A 15,971-nucleotide genomic window follows, 5' to 3' on the forward strand; every position below is an offset into this window, starting at 1 on the left:
AGCCACGCCCCATTAAAAGATGTCTGAGACCAGGTGTGGTGGCTCATGCCTATAATCCTAGCACTTCTAGAGGCCGAGGAGGGTGGATCACAAGGTCAGGAGTTTGAGACCAGCCTGGCCAACATGGTGAAACCCCGTCTCTACTAAAAATACAAAAATTAACCAGGCGTGGTGGTGGGCACCTGTGTTCCCAGCTACTCAGAGGGCTGAGGCAGGAGAATCGCTTGAACCCCGGAAGCAGAGATTGCAGGGAGCCAAGATCATACCACTGCACTCCAGCCTGGGAGGCAGCAGAGTCTCGCTCTGTCTCAAAAAAAAAAAAAAAAAAAAAATGTCTGAGTTTCACCTAAGAGAGGAGAAGGGTTCCTTCCTTTTTTCAGTTTCCCTAGACCCTAGTAGTAGCTCCTTTTTGCATTTAGTACTTCTATATCCCTCAGAGTCCTTTTTTACCTCTTCTCTTAACCAATATACTAGCAAAACAATAGGCTAGCATAAAACAATTCTTTGTATTGTATTTGTTTCTGTTCAGATCACTAGTGTAGTTTCTGATTGGGTGCTGACTGATACAGTCACAGAGAGGGAAAAAGAACCAGCAAAGGAGCAGTCAGCAAAGGACAAAGACAGGTAGGGGACCTGGAATCCCAAGTACAGAAAATATGGCAAGACTAGAGAAGTGATCCAGTACGTCCAATGACAGTGATGATCACGTACGAGGAGGAATGAGAATTGACCATGCCTTCAGCCACATGAAGGACATTTGGTAACCTTGGAGAGGGCATCCGTCACTTTCACCAAGCAGCATCTTGCCATCAGTTCATCAATTCATGGTACTAGAGCTCTGATTTTCCTTAGGATGCCCCCATCCTCTTCCCTCATTACATGCAGTTTGGGTAGGTTCGAACCCAGAGCAGGGCATGTGACCTAAGCCTGGTCAGAGTGCCACACTTCTTGGTTACTGTGATCAGTTCAGGGATGATGAGCACATAACCCAAGTTGGTCCAATAAGATTCAAACCAAAGACTTTTACTGGAGCATCTGGGAAAGAGGAATTCTTTTCCCACTGAACATCAAGCTGAGAAGATAGGCTATAAGCCCAGAGATACTATCAGTCATCTTACCACCAAAAGCGTAGAGTCAGCCTGAAAATGAAGCCAACAGAGAGAAAACAGAGCCAGGGAAAAAAAACAAATTCTTATGGTATTTCGGTGATCCTTGTATTTAGCTGAGCCTGAAGCTGCCCCTGGGCTTTTTGGTTACATAAAAAGACTCATTTTTCCTGTTCATGCCAGTTAGAATTTAATGATCTTCACTTAACACCACAAAGTTATGAGCAAAATAGCTTAACAATGTTCAATTAGTGACTATAGAAATAAAAACAATTGATGAGTTTAGTGACTGGACCAAAGCATCCATGACGAAGTTGAATCTATAAGACAGGTCTCCTAACTCTAAATAAACAGTACTTGCCACTATATCAAACTCTCCTCTAATAAACGCAGCTGCATTCATTATGACTGACATTTACACAGAAAGCCTAAAAACTGCCATTATTCAGCTTAGGGAAGAGAAGGATTTGGACTAATAGATTTCAGTATGACTGGGAGACTTTTCTGAATTGTGTTGAATGGCTGTCCTCTTTTACCTCTATGCGATGAGATTTTTTCACAGTGAAGAAAAGAGAATTTCAGAGTGGTGTGGCATTGTGATCAAAGGAATTAGAAAAACTCTTTATTTTGATATTAATTAGGAAATGTGTAGAGACAGAACCTTTTAAATGCAGCTATTCTTGTCCAGCTGTGGTGGTTCACGCCTATAAATCCCAGCACTTTGGGAGGCTGAGGCAGGTGGATCACTTGAGGTCAGGAGTTGGAGACTAGCCTGGCCAACATGGTGAAACCACATCTCTACCAAAAAAAAAAAATACAAAAATTAGCCAGGCATGGTGGCACACACCTGTAGTCCCAGCTACTCAGGAGGCTGGGGCAGGAGAATTGCTTAAACCTGGGTGGCAGAGGGTACAGTGAGCCAAGATCGCGGCACTGTACTCCAGCCTGGGCGACAGGGTGAGACTCCATCTCAAAAACAAACAAAGAAAACAAAACAATAAAAGCATCTATTCTTGTCCAGGATCAGAGAAGTATAAGTCATAGCCTCAATTTTTTTCTTAGCCCCAAATGCTAGGATTAGAACTGATTTGCCCCTTTTATTAAGTCTGCAGCAGTCAGCCAGCTAATTTGACAACTGATCACCTCAGCAATGGGTAGCTGAGGAAATCTACTTCCTAAGTGAGTAACAAGTGCATGTTAAACCACTGTTTTTCTTCTGGAAACCTTGCCCTGGCCACACTAGGAGATGTCCCTGGTTGGATATAAATTTAGATCTTTGTGAGGTAGACAGATTATTCTATCTCAAAGCTGCCACACGGCATCACTCCAGGGTCATGTCGAAGACCCTGGCACAGGAGGACAGCACGATGGCCCTGTTGCCAAAAAGGTGCTTTGTGTGTGTGTGTGTGTGTCTGTGTGTGTGTCCGTGCGTGCATGTGTGCTTTAAAATCTCAGCGCTTAAATCAACCAATGAAATATTCATGGAATCTAAAGTAGTGGGCAAGCTAACGGCTTCCTTATGGGAATATCAATATTCTTGGAGCCAGTCTTAATCCAATATTCAGAAAGCTTCTCTTCTCCCTTTGTCACTTTGAGTTCAGACTTATTTTCAGAAACCCTCCCCTCTTTCACAATCCTGCTCCATTAATAGGGTGGGTGGTGCGGGTAGGCCAAGGGCAGAATGAAGTGACAAGAGGAAGGCACTGTGGGGTAGAGGTGCAGGCCTAGGAGAGAGGGGCACTCCTAGATGCAGTCACAGGTATGCCCAGGAGAGGCGTTGAGGGCAGCTGCTCCGGGAAGGTGGAGAATATGTGCACAGTCGGGTGACTGGCTTTAGTGTTTTCGTCTGGTCTGGTCTGCTCTATGATTCCAGGTATGAACGTAGGATTTTCCTTCCTGGCAAGAGCCTGAGGGAGGGGTGGGGAGAGGGAGAAGGGGTGGTCCTAACTAGTGTCATGGAAGGAAATTACTGCAGGAGAAAGAAAATATTTTCCTTCATCCATTCTCTGTGAAATGTGGATGCCCCTCATGAGTGTGGAAAGAGGTACAGGATGAGCATCTGTAAGGGCAGACCTTGCCCAGCAGACAGCTCCCGGTGCTCATGATGTCCCCTGCATGTCCCCTTCCCAACCTGGCCCTTTGAGCCTTCCTGCCTCCACGCCCCACCACCTACTTGCCTTCCCTTAAGGTGGGGTGGAATTCTACATTCTCCTTTCCCTGCTTAGCCTCTCAGTTGGGACTGCCAAAAATGGGGCCAGTTAGGATAGTGGTTTCCTGATGTGGGTACCTGTCCCTCAGGGCTGGAATCAGGCCTGCCAGCTCATTCCAGGTCAGCCTGCCCAAAAGCCATGGAGCGGCCCTCTCCCCGGGGCTGCTCTGTGTTACTGAGACTTATCCAGCACTGCCCTTTCGGGTGCCCCAGGAGCTGGGGAGGCATAGAGACTTCTTGGAGACTGTTGCACAGAGCAGTACTGCCAAGCCAAGCTGGGCACGGAGGAGGCCCAGTTACAGGTTGAGAGAGGTAGGTGTGGGCTGCAGGGCATGGGGAGAAGGCTGCTCTCCACACAGACCCCTCCCCAACCAGCCGGCTTCTCTCCAGCAGCAGCTGGTGAGCACCAGTGTTCAAAACTAGGCTACAGAGGTTGTCAAGCAGCTGGAAATGCCACTTGTGGCCAGGGGGAGGGGGAGAGGGACTCTTAGCTTCGGACACTTCCCTGTGTATTTCTCTTCTACAGGCTAAATCTTCCAATCCAAGCTTGTGAAAATAATTCTTTTTTAACTTTCTATGCTTAAAGATTGATGTGCTATAAATGTGGGGATTACAACAAGGACGGTCAATGTTACAAATCAAGTTATTGTATTTTACCTTGCATGCTGAGGCTTCCTGACTGCAGTGCTTGAAGAAGGCAATTTCCTATATTTCATGCAGAAAGCAAGGTATTCTAACTTTTTCTATAGAAGCTTCAAACTTACTAAGTAGTGAATATTGTAGATGACCTACAAGAAGAAAAGTGCAAGGAATGTACAGACCATGAGAGGATCCACCTCTATTCGTTATATTTCTCTAAGCCAGCCCCCTCTAAAATTACCCAGCAAATACCTAGAGGAATGCCCAAGGGTCCGCATAGCCTCCTGCCCTGGAATCACACTGTCTCCTCCCTAACACCTCTCCCTTCCCAAGACAGTCCTCTAAGTCAGGGGGTGCAATTTCCTAGGGATGCTTGCCTGCTAGCCTGGTGAGCAGAGAGTCTGCTATACAATTGTCTTCACTGCTGTGATGCTGTGAAGGCCAAAGAAGAATCACCACTGCCTTTTTTTTAAAGATCTGGTGAGTCCTTAAGAGATGCTTCTCCCCACCTTCCATCCACCAAAACCTCCACAAGAAGAACAACAAGACAAAAACCAGTGAGCACCAAAAGAGATGGTTCTAATGCTGCTGGCTTACACTCCCAGAATCTGGGCCCATGCTTTAATTCATTTACTAGTTGTGTGGACTTGGGAAAATTATTTCACCTCTCAGTGCCTTAATTTCCTCATCTTCAAAATATTGATAATAGTATCTACCTGATAGGTTGCTGTGATCATTAAATGAGTTAACTTATTATTATTGGTGGGTCCAAAATGTTTTTTGAGTGAAAAAATCCTTGTCAAGTACTTGTGGAGAAAATATCCTCATCAATGGATTAATGTAAAGATACTAAAAGAGTCAGTCTGCCCTCAAGGCCCTATATAACTTAGATCTTATCTCCATCCAACTTGATCCAGCACCACCAAAGGGTCATCAAAGTTTAACTCCGGTGACATAAATAGGTGACTGTGATATAAATATGTGTACTTAAAATGTGATCTGCATATATAAATGTAAATGAGGACTTGGTCCTCATCCAAGACCAGCTGGAGAGGCTTCAACAATGGTTGAGCAAGACTACCCCTTATCTTTGAACTCAAGAGCAACGAACTGGGTTCAAAGGAGAGGACTGGCCAGTCTCCCTGGCCATTCTCTGTTTTGCCTAATCAATGTCTCAAGAACATTGTGGCACAATACTCATGGTTAAGACACATTCTCAAACCCAACTGAGATAAAAATGAGTCCACTGTTTGAACCTACATCTGGGATCAGATGTGATGCCAGTAACTATCATGAGGCTGTGACTGTTACTCTGTAATGCACCCTGCCAAATACTTCATGTTCTTTCATTCAGTCCTCATGACATCAGTAGGTAGATTCTATTTTTCTCCCCATTTTACTGATGAGGCAACTGAAACTAGGAGAGGTTGAGTAACTTGCCCAGGGGCACACAATTAACAAGTAGCAGAGCCAGGAACCAAATTGAGGTTTACCCAACTCCTTCTGAGTCTATGATCTTAGCCATTACCCTTTACTCCAAATTACATTCAAGTAATTTTTAAAAGGAATTTTTTTATATCAGAATATATTCCATTGGAATGGTTTTGTGAAATCAATCTGGATTCTTGACAAAGATTTCTCAATGTCTTCTTATTGAAAATAAAGCACCTTTGATGGCTCATGACCCATAGTCTGACACAAGCTTCTTATTCTACAGTCTTTTTAATAGGAGAAGCCACTCAAAATATTCAGCTATAGTTCCTACCCAAGGTGATCAGGCCAGCAGCTTCCAGATCTGTTACATTAGGTATTGCCTAGATGGTCTAACAGCTACTTATAGAACCTCCATAACTGTCCCATGCCTTTAAGAGCAGATAACCCAGCTGTTAACTTGGAAATAGTTTGACTTGTCTGCTGTTCATTCTCTCCTCACCCATACTTGAGAGAGAGGTGAACCCATATAGCAATGTTTTTCAAATAATGGGTTGAGTCCCTTTAGTGGGTCATAAAAATAATTTTGTATGTCTAGGCCAGCATAATTTTTTTTTTTTTTTTTTTTGAGACGGAGTCTTACTCTGTCACCCAGGCTGGCGTGCAGTGGCGCAATCTCAGCTCACTGCAACTTCCACCTCCCAGGTTCAAGTGATTCTCCTGCCTCAGCCTCCTGAGTAGCTGGGACTACAGGCACACACCACCACTCCCAGCTAATTTTTGTATTTTTAGTAGAGACAGAGTTTCACCATGTTGGCCAGGATGGTCTCGATCTCCTGACCTCATGATCTGCCCACCTCGGCCTCCCAAAGTGCTGGGATTACAGGTGTGAGCCACTGCACCTGGCCATAATTTTTAATTAAACTAAATAGTATAGTTTAGAGAATGGAATATATCACATGTATTTAGAGTAAGTAGTGTTACATGAATCTTATTTTAGGTGTGCATGTGTGTAATAATGGATCACAATAAAAAATGCATATTTTATCGTTGATCATGAGTAAAACTGTTTGAAAGCCTTGGTTTTATAATTTTAGCCTCACATCCCCAATTCTTGAGCCTTCAAAGGGAAGTATGAGCATTCAGCAAGGTCACAAGAAAGGAAATGCAATGAGACTATGATCCTGAGAGGAAGTGTGGTGGTAGATTTTGGTGGTAGAAATAAAGGAATAAAAAACTATCTTTTTCATGTAGAACTGATTTCTCTTCCCGAGAGCAGTTAGATAAGATTGAAAAGCTTCCCTTGAAAGGCTGAATGGGATGAGAAAAGTGCCCAGGAAACACAGAGATTGCTTAAGGATGACCGTGGCTCATGTAAAAGTTCTTGTAAAACCATTTAGAGGATTTTCGAGGTCCCGGTGCCTCACCAACATAGCATCAGGTCCAAGAGCACATGACTCCAGCTTTCCCCAGGCCAATATCCAAGTGCAAACAGAAGGACAATAGACTATTGATTTCAAACTGATTTCATTTTAGAATCTTTTCTAAAAATACAAATTTCAGGGCATCCTCCTTATACATATAGAATCATAACCTCTAAAGAAGAACCCAGGAATCTGTCATTGTTAAAATCTTTCTAAATCATGCTGATAAAATCATCCTAGTCATGGTTCCAAAACTGGCAGTTGAGCCAAGAGATCAATGGAAATGAAAAGGCCTCTTGAAGTGAAGGTCTAAAGTGCTAGCTTTGCATTTTGGCAATCTAGAGCAACTGTACTAGTGAGCCAGAGTTCTTGAGTCTAAGCAGGAATGCCAGACAGATTCTTTATACTCTCCTGCTACTGACCTGGCCCACTCAGACTCCATGCCTGACACTGTCCCATTACAATAATACAAGTTGCACAGAAATAGGACTGCAAATGACAGTAACTATCTGTTTTCCTTATCATGGTGGGGACATGAGCTTTAGCTTTTGGATTCAGGACCACAGGTATGGCAGAAAACAAAGTATATTTAGTGGACAATACACAATGGGATTCCTCTGTGTGCCAGACACTATTCTAGATGCAAGGTCTCTGTTCTCCTGGAACACACATTCCAAACAAGAAACCCAGATGCTTGCTGATATTTTTTTGAACCACATTTTACAACACTAAGGACTCAGACATTGGAGTATTGGTAGGAGAGAGACAGGGGCTTTCTTGAGACTGGATTTTCAATATTTTCCCTCCTCTAACTCTTCTAAAAGGATGCTGTATGGTAACCAGAAAAGATATCAGGGGCATGGAAAATGATCCAGCTTTATAAATTAGTCTTTGCTCCAAAATTTACAAAAACTTTTTAAAGTCACAGCACCAAATAACTACAGTAACTCAGAAAAGCCAGTGCCCTACTAATATTGAAAAATTGCACAGTGCCTGCAAGACCAGTAACTATTCTTGGTTTCTGTTTCCCATTTTCATCATAAGTATTAGTTAGGTATCTCAATGGAGATAATTCAGCTTCTTCCCTCTAACATTTCACCACTCCAATTTTTCAGACTTTCTAAATTAAGTGGACAAATAGCCATGACTCTTTCCCTCTTCCCTAAACCACTTCCCTCTCCCATCCTCCAAAAAACAAAGCAAAAGAACACCCTAAAATTGCTAATCTCTATTAAAAGGAATATAAAATGTTGGGTTATTTTCTTGGCCCAGTCAAGATATTACTGGATGACATTTTTCAATTATTTAACTTGTCTGGTGGGATTTTTAGAAAGTAAATATGTCTGGTTTTTTTTTTTTTCCCCATTTCCCGTCCTGGAGGACTCCATACGGACAAAAATGTCTGTAGCCAGGGTTATCCCCAGGTATCAGGAGGACAAAGTGAAAGTACATAGGGTTCTCAGTGCTTACTAAAACTGGTAGCCCTCTCTCCCCAGTGTAACCTTCCTCCTGTAAGGATGCACTGAGGCCAGTAACAACTGATGCTGGGCCAAGAGCAGAGAATCTGGGCTTTTTCTTTTCAGTAACACTCCATTAAAAACTCCTCACCTATACTAGGCTTTTGTTTATTTGTAAGCCAAGTCATACTCATACACACACATATATAATCATCCATTCATTTGACAAATATTTATTGACCACCTACTCTGTGCCAGCCAGAAGCAAATGACATTGTGGCTTTCTCACCATGGGAAACCTATTGCACTTGCTTTAGATGAGCCATGTACCCCAGGAACAGTTTTATGGCATAGCATTTGTGTACTGTGCTTGCTGTGTAAGTTCATTCTGTGTTATCAATATAAAAAAATATAAAAAACACACAAAACAATAAAATTTCTCTTAATACCACCAACCAACAATGACTACCACTTATATTTGATTATATTTTATTCTATTTTTGTATTCAGTTTTAATTTTATTTGCTTTATAAAGAGATATTCATACTGCACATATAATTTATATGCTGCTTGTTTTCCCCGCTTATCAACAGAACATATGACTTTTCCCAGTAATTATTTCTGGGACTTGAAGACACAGGTATTTCTAGAGCCATGACAAGTCACCAAATAGTTCCTATGGCTTCTTCATTCACAATTCAGGTTTGAAAACAATCATATTTTCTACTATATGAATTTATTTTTATACTATATGAATTTAAGGAGTTGACAATTTTAGCTTTTATATGAAGCAATATAATAATTATAGAACTTGTAGTAAGTGTGTGAGTCTTGGATAGGAACTAAATGTCCTCATTTCCCTCTATTCCCTGATGTCTCCTGCTGGGCATCCTTTTAAATTTTACTAGATACCACCATTTCCTGCTGGACTCTGTAGTCTCCAAGTGGGCACTGCCATCACCACCATTGTGCCCACAAAATCTGATGCAGTATGGCAGAGACCACAGAATCACCAAGACATCCAGCTGCTTTCCCACATTTCCCTGCCCTCTTGCAGTTAGGCAGCCATATGACCAGTGCTGGTCAATGAACTATGGATTGGAAGGATGTGTGTCACTTCCAGGCCAGGTCAATGTGGAACTCTTGAGGTGTCTCTCTGATCAAGAAGACTATGTGTTCCAGATAGTAGCAATCAAAAAATAGTAGAGCCTTCATCAACCTAGAACCCCAGTGACTGAGGTAATGAAGCCCTCATGAACTTACCTTGGACATGCGAAGTAAGCAAAAAATAAGTCACTGGGAATTGACACTTGTTTGTTACTGCATCATAACATGGCCTATTTTTACTACTAGATACAGCTTTTAGGGAAATCATTTAAAAGAATGAACTAAAACATTTTTATATATAGCCAACACCCTCTATAGAAATCAGATATGAGGTAAACAGAAGCAATACATACTTTACTGTTTTCAGAATTCTAGCCACCTGTTCCAAAAATTCCATCAAATATCAGAAGTCTATGGTTGATACAGCTTAGGCTCACTGGATGTTTCACCTACCTACCACTCTGATCCTAAACATGACACATATTCAGAAGTAGGTAAAACACAATGAGATTAGAAAATAGCGGCAAAAGACTGGAACAGAAACCTCACCAAAGAAGATAGAGATGGTAATAAGCATAGGAAAAGAATTCATGTGCAACATGAATGTATCATCATGTATCATTCAGGAATTGCAAATTAAAACAGCAATGAGATACCACTATATACCTATTCAAATGACTAAAATCCAAAACACTGATAATGCCAAATGCTGGTGAGGATGAGGAGCAATACAGGCAGTCACTCACTGATGGCATGAATACAAGATGGTACAGCCACTTCAGAAAACAGTTTGGAAATTTCTAACAAAACTAAACATACCCTTACCATACAATCCAGCAATTCCATTTTTTTGTGTTTACCCAAGTTACTGTAAAACTTACGTCTACACAAAAATGGGCACACAGATGTTTATAGCAGCTTTATTCACAATTGCCAAAATTTTGCAGCAACCAAGCTATCTTTCAGTAAGTGAAATAAACTATGATTAAATCCAGACAAGGTGATATTATTCAGCACTAAAAAAGAAATGAGCTATCAAGCCATAAAAGACATGAAGGAAACTTAAATGCATGTTACTAAGTGAAGCCAATCTGAAAAGGCTGTATATTGTGTGATCTCAATTATATGACATTCTAGAAAAGGCAAAACTATACAGTAAAAAGATACGTGGTTGTCAGGGGTTAGAAGGACAGAGGTTAGGAGGAGGGAAGGATGAATAGGTGGAGCATGGAGAATTTTTAAGGCAGTGAAACTATTCTGTAGGATACTATAATTATGGATACATGTCATTATGAATTTCAAAACCCATAGAATGTACAGCACCAAAAGTGAATCCTAATGTAAACCATGGACTTTGTGTGATAATAATGTGCCATTGTAGGCTCATCAATTGTAACAAATGTTTTGCTCTGGAGTGAAATGTTGACAGAGAATTGGCATATATGTGGGGAAAGGGAGTATGCGGGAAATCTCTGTACCTTGTGCTCAATTTTGCTATTAATGCAAAACTCCTCGAGAAAATAAAGTTTATTTGAAATTTTTGAAACAAAAAAATCACAAAAAGTAGAGGCAAATGCAGAGAGAAAATTTTAAAATGTAACCCTTAGTAATCATACTGATGGTAGTACTACTAATATTACTGTTCTGGACCTGTTATGTTTGTAAAAACCTATCACACAAAAGTTGTATTGGAAGTTTCAAAATGAGCTCATAAGTTTATATTTTCTCTAAAAATATATAGATATATCCTAGCTCTGCCCACTGAAAAGACCTGGAAACAATGATCAACACAATCGGGATAAACACACTTCGTGCCTAGATTGTGGTTTCTAAGTACCATTTCCTATTAAAAGAAACCAGGGACTCTTGAAGAAATGGCAGATTCCATGTTTGGGGCAGAAAATATATAAGATGAGCCTAGACTGACTTGTCATATGAGATAGTAAAGAAGCTATCAAAGACTACTAGGATCATGTGAAAAGGATTCAAATGCCAATGAAAGAAGCGCTCATTGGCCAAAGATGGGACAAATTGAATGGCATAAAGATAATGATTACAATGACTTGAAATCCACCAAATATGTTGAATACATACAGGAACACATGGATACGTGAGTTCATAATAATTAAGATAAAAATTAATCCTTGGAGGGTAAGATGAAACATTCAATACCTTGAAAATGATTGAATAAAAGAATCAAGCCTTTATTGGCCTTTCCTATATGAATTGTAACACCAATAAATCAAATAATAGATGAAGAGATGAGTATTTTTACAAAAATATTCCAACAAATAAGTAGAAAAGAAATAATATGTGATAATATTCTGCAGCCCACTAGGCATTGAGCAATCAATGTCTGCCAAGTCACAAAGAGAGACAACCAGACATTACATACTATCTGATGTGCCACCCATATCCTTGCCAAAGAGATAGTTTCATCAAGCCTCCAAATCCAGCTGCCAGTTTGCAGGAAATACAGAGGCTGGAGGAAATGCTGAATCACATCAGGAGCATCCAATCAGCAACATCCAGCCTACGAGAAACTCTACAGGTCAAATGCCCTGAGTAACAGATACATTGTACAAAAAAGAGAAGTTTGGAGGGGAAAACTATAGGTTTAAAGAGACTGAAAGGATATATCACAAGATTTTTAAATAGATAAAAAACTAAACTATAATGTTTAGGGATGTCACTTGGGTGGTAAAACCACAACTAAAGTTGTGGTGAAAGAGAAGTGATTTTTATGAAAGTCAGTATATTACTTTCATGGGGAGGGAGGCAGAAATTGTAATTGGGACAAAGCACATGGAGGGCTTCTGATTTGGCTGACCAAGTTCTGTTTGTTTATCTGGTTGATGATTAACAGAGTGCTTGCCTTATAACAATCTATTAAGCTCTACACTTGTTTTGTTTGGTTTTCTATATTTGTGTTTTGTTTTATAATTTTTTTACAAAGGCTTTAAACTTTAAAAACACACAGACACACACAGTGTGTTGAGGTCTCTGGAGAAGCTTCACAGAGGTAGTATAGCCTGAATTCAGTCTTAAATGGCAAAGCAAATGAGAGTTGGGAATGAAAATTTAATTGACTTAGAGGGAAAGGAGTCCCTCTGAACCCTGCGTAAGCTACTCATCTTTCTGGTGGCAGTACCTCAAATCCCTCAGGCCCAAGCCAGTCAAGCTCAGAATCCACCATAATTTTCCTCCACTGAGCTTTGCTATTTTTTCACTTCCCCCATATGGGTTCTTGTTGTACCAAGTAACAAATACTTCCCTTCCCATGTTCTTGATTTAAGGCATGAACCCCACTCATAGAGGCATATCACAAGCTATCACCCACTATCTGTAAAAGCTAGAGAAGACAAACCCTGGGTCCTAGAATCAATGGCTCCTTCACATGCTGAGGATGTGCTATTTGACCTGAAAAGCCACTGGGGACTTGGAACTAAAGCATGGGGCCAGCTCTTGCTCTCTTTCAACCTAAAACTAAAAAAAAAAAAAAAAAAAAAAAAAAAATCCACTGACCCAAAGCAGTGGTCCCCAGATTAGAAATCAGCCCCAGCCACGATTAGAAGAGACGCCACTTGGAAAAGGCTGGCGCAAAGCTGATAAGCACAAAGTATTCTTGGAATTGTTGTGATGTTTTTAAAATGATGGTGTTTTTATTTCACATTTTTGTTGCTTCTTGTCCATTTTCACTGGGAGTTGAGTATTTCTCTGAATTTTCTTTTTCGTTGCCCTCAGGGAGATGGGGCCTTTCTTCAGGAAAGCATTCTTTCCTCCAATTAGTTCTATTTTCCTTCTCTAGGAGTGTTCCATGCAGTCTAGAGTCAGCCTAACTTCTGGCTGGTGTCTACTGGCCTGATCACTCCTCTCCCCTGGATTGAGAACACGTCCTTCTAATCTGCCTTTCCAGCTTTTAGGTCTAGAAAGGCTAGGTGAAAAATGTGGATGGATATGGAGTCATCTTCACCAGGAACTAAAGGAAGGAGACTGTTTTCCACAACGTCCATTGAGGTGAGGACAGAGGTGAGAATTCTTACCTTTTTGTCTATGTGGCCTCTGATAAGCAGAGAAATAGCTGAAAATAGATGCCCACCAGGGGAAAATGAGAGTCAGCCCAAGCTGCTTATTCTCAGTGTCCAGAGTTCCTGGCTTAATTCTGTGATTGTGTGAGTGAGCCCCACCGGTAAACCCCGGACCTTTTTCACTGTGAACCTTCTCGCTTGGAGAAGGAGGCAGGTGATTTTCTTGACATATTAGTGTGAATTTCTGTTCTTATTCACAGTTCGAGACTTAACTAAACTGAACGTTTTGTTTCCTGTTACAGAAATTCCATCATGTTTTCTGGACAGTATTTTGGAAGGCAAAGTCCCTTCCTCGACCCCATAAAAATCCCTATCAAGTTGTTGGCAGCTTCCTCTGCAAAAGCACGTAAGGAGTATCAATATGGAATGGGAACCAATGGCCAGCAGTACACATTTCAGCCCACAATACACATTTCACATGTTAGAGTGAGCAAAGAGCTCAGGGAGCCACGTGTCTGTGGCCCTGGAATGTGTACTGTGGGCTGTGGTGAAGTGTCTGATGCATCCCAGATGACAACTGCTGTGGACCCCTAAGAAGGGAGCAGGGGTGTGAAGTGACCCTCCTGTATCTGGGAGGTGAGAGCAGAGTCTTGCTACAAAACAATCCAGAACTTTGGTTCAATGGATGTTATCAAAAGCAGTCACTGAGGCCAGTTGCCAAGAAATACCATAGTCAGTTTTCTTTGCCTTTTCTAGTGGGAGGTGTTCTCCCTAGTTGGATGAAAAGTATGCAACTGCTCACTTAATTCTGAAAGACAATAAGCACTTCCCAAGGCATCACCCAAGCTGTGGTCCCCATTTCTGCCCATGGTGCTGTTAATCCTGGGCTATTTTCCATGTTCCACTCACAGGCATGTTGGTGGGGTACTAGAGGAGCATGTGTGTTATAGCGTGTGCCTGGATTTCATGTTCAGTGGCACCCCACCCACTCCCTCTCCCAGAAACAGAAGAGAAAGCAAGGTGAGGGAGAGAAGAAGGGACTGGTGCGTTCAATAGATACCAGAGAGTGATCAGAAACTGTTTTTTTCTGGTAGAAAAGTATTTTTCCAACAATTAGGTTTAAGAGAAAGCCACAAAGACCTGAAGAAGGAAAAGCATTTTCTTACCCAAAAGACTTGGGCTTATCAAGGAAATTGAAGTAGCAAAAAATGTTAGTTATTGAGACCAATGCTCTTCCTTTCTTGTTGGCTGCCACCATGCAAGCGACTGAGTGTATGAAAGCATTGCAAATATTCGGAGGCAGGATAGGATGGCAGTTAGCAACAGAGCTTGAAGTTGGAAATTCCAGGTTCGAATCCTGATTCTTCCACCTACCAGCTCTTACAAGTTACTAACATCTGGTGAGTGTTTAATGAAATAATGCATTTGAATTGCCAAAAACAGTACCAGAGAGGTAGTGTATGTTCCACAAACATAGTATTCTTGTTTATTGAGATAAAACTTTTTAAAGCATATATGTCCCAAAGAACAAAGAGAAATCTTAGCACGGATCAACATTCCTCTGTCAGGGAAACTCTTCTTGAGAAAAGGCACACCTGGAAGCAGGAGGGGGAAAGGAGATAGGTACCTAAGTGGCCAAGTCAACCCCTGTGGCCAATGACTAGCCGCTTTTAAAATCAATGTGTGCCTTCACATGAAAGATAAGGGGATATGAGGGTACACAGAGAGGGCCTTGTGCAGGAGATGCTGCACTCACACCTGCCTCTGAACTCCCTGATTCTTTCCATGCCCACCTCACATGCAGGAGGACTGGAGCTGAACTAGGTGAGTGAACCTCCCTGACCATTTTCCCAGTGCTTAGCTAGGAAGAATAGAGAAGAGATGGGACCATACACCTAGAAAGGTATCCATGAAGAGTTGGCAATGAGAATTTGCTCAGTTGACTGATGTGGCTGCCTTCCAAACTGATACCCCCTCCCTAGTTTTGGGTGGACCTAATAAGCAGATTTGCTTTTCCTGGTGCTGGTTAAACACCCAAATGCTCTTCCCACATCAACAAAGCCCCTAACTGAGTACAAAGGAAAAACAGTCTGAAGCTCTCCCATTAAAAGGATTTTGAGAAAGGAATGTCAGGGCCCAGAGATACCCAGGATGGAAGAATCTCAGAGGCCTGTGTTAAACATCACCTTCCTCTCTGGTGCTTACTCACATAGTCCAAATGTGAATTCAGCAAAACTAAGCTACTTGAATCCACAAACCTTCAGATAAATGGAGATTTGAAATAGTGCTCCTTTTTGTATTGTCTCCGTCTATTGCATTTTGTCCACTTTATAATGGTCACCCTTGATCTCACACCCCTTACTGCCTCTCACTCTCCCCAGCCAGCCCCTCTTAGGTCTCTGCATGCAAATGCTATTCTTCATCTATTTATCAAATCCACTGTATGAGACTGTCTTGATTTAATCTGCATTTTCAGCACCTAACACAGTTCCTGGTACATTGTAGTGGCTCCACAAATACTCATCAAATGACTCATGAAGCACCAATTATGTGTCTAGCATCTCAGTTGT

This window comes from Papio anubis, chromosome 1 (assembly GCF_008728515.1).
Source record: "Papio anubis isolate 15944 chromosome 1, Panubis1.0, whole genome shotgun sequence".
NCBI lineage: Eukaryota > Metazoa > Chordata > Mammalia > Primates > Cercopithecidae > Papio > Papio anubis.